Genomic DNA, 1610 nt, shown 5'->3' with positions numbered 1-1610 from the left:
TCACCCGGTGTCCAAGGAGACCAAACCCTGGCTGCCCCGGCGCCACAATCGCTGTGCGTGGGTTCACCGTGGCCAGGCGTTTTCATTTCTGGAAGAAGATTGCCAGCCCTTTCTTCCTAGTCTCTCCGTTGGGAAGCTCCGACATGCCAGCCTCCCAGCAACGTGCCAGCCTCCCGTGACAGACGGGTGGGGGCTGCGCCTGAGGGGCCCTGGCCTGGATTGAACCTCAGCCTCCATTGTGGAAGGGAGCAAGTTAGCCCCGAGGCTGCCACGCTCCCACACTAAAAACAAAACTAAACTCACTGCTATCAAGTCAATGCCCATTTGAAGTGACCTCTCAGGACACGAGAGAGCAGCCCCTGTGGGTTGCCAAGACCGCAACACTGTATGGAAGCCAACAGCCCTGTCCTCCTTCCGTGGAGCTGCCGGTGGTTTCAAACTGTAGACCTTGAGGTTAGCAGTGAGGTCAATGCATAACCACTATGCCACCAGGGCTCCTAGCTGATCCTCATTACTGAGCACTAGCTCTCTGTTGCCAGGCTCAACTCCACATGCTTCCTGCAATCCCATCTCTCCCTCATCACCTCAGGGGGCCCTGTGGTCAGCCCCCTTGGACAGTCAAGGAAACCTAAGCAGAGAGAGGGTGAGTGCCTTGTCCAGGGTCACCCAGCTGGACAGAGGCAGAGCCAGCACACAGCCGAGGACAGGGCCTCCAGAAATGCTGGCTGCTTCAACCAGGGCCTGTGTTCGTGCTGAGCTCTGCCCCCTGCCCCTCCCCACTCTTGAGACCCCTCCAGACAACCAAGGAGACTGAGCCAGTCGCAGGGGGTGCGGGGGTGATCCAGGTCTCCAATTGAGGAGCACCTGGCCTTGGCTGGGGGGCTGGGGGCTGGCACAGAGGCCAGTAACAGATGAGAACATGGGGTAGTCACGCCAAAGAAGAGGGTAGTTGGGGGGAAGGGGCGGACAGGTAACCTGGCGTGGATCCCGTCGTGTGAGCCCGCGTGTGTGCGTGTGTGCGTGCGTGTGTGTGCTGGCGGAGCAGTCCGGCGGGCTGCCTGGAGGGGGCAGCAGCTGTACTGCGCCCTGCAGAGCCCGGGCAGCGAAGGTGGAGGTGGCGCGGCGGGCCCGCGGGTCCTTGGCACCCGGCTGAGGCGCGCGTGCGTCAGAGAGCTCCTCTGATGAGTCTCAAGTAAACACCAGGGCCCTGGGGACCCTCGCGGCCCCTGCCCTCTGCCAGGCCTGGCTGGTGGCAGCAGGGAGGCTCGGGCCCCGCCCCCGCACCGCCGCGGGGAGGTTCCGCCCCTGAGCCTCGGGACCTGAGCTCCAGGAGGTGCAGCCACTGCTCCCCAGCCCCCCAGCCCACGCCTGGGGGCGCACGGCATTCTGTGTCTGGAATGGGAGGTGGCGGTCATCGTCACCGTGGCGGTTGGCCGCAGCCTCTTCCCCTCCCTCTGCTGGTCAGATAGCCCCCTCAGCCTGCGGGCCGCCCAGCTCCCAGAGGTCCCCCTCTGTCACCGAAGGGGGTTGTGGGCTCTTGGGGCACCTGCCACCCCTGGCTTGGGCTCACCACCTTCAGTGGGGGACTAGATGCCCCCCAAGCCCACGCC

Source organism: Echinops telfairi, unplaced genomic scaffold (assembly GCF_000313985.2).
Source record: "Echinops telfairi isolate 266 unplaced genomic scaffold, ASM31398v2 ScPeMD7_7417;HRSCAF=8455, whole genome shotgun sequence".
Classification (NCBI taxonomy): domain Eukaryota; kingdom Metazoa; phylum Chordata; class Mammalia; order Afrosoricida; family Tenrecidae; genus Echinops; species Echinops telfairi.
Note: the sequence above shows the minus strand (reverse complement) of the source record.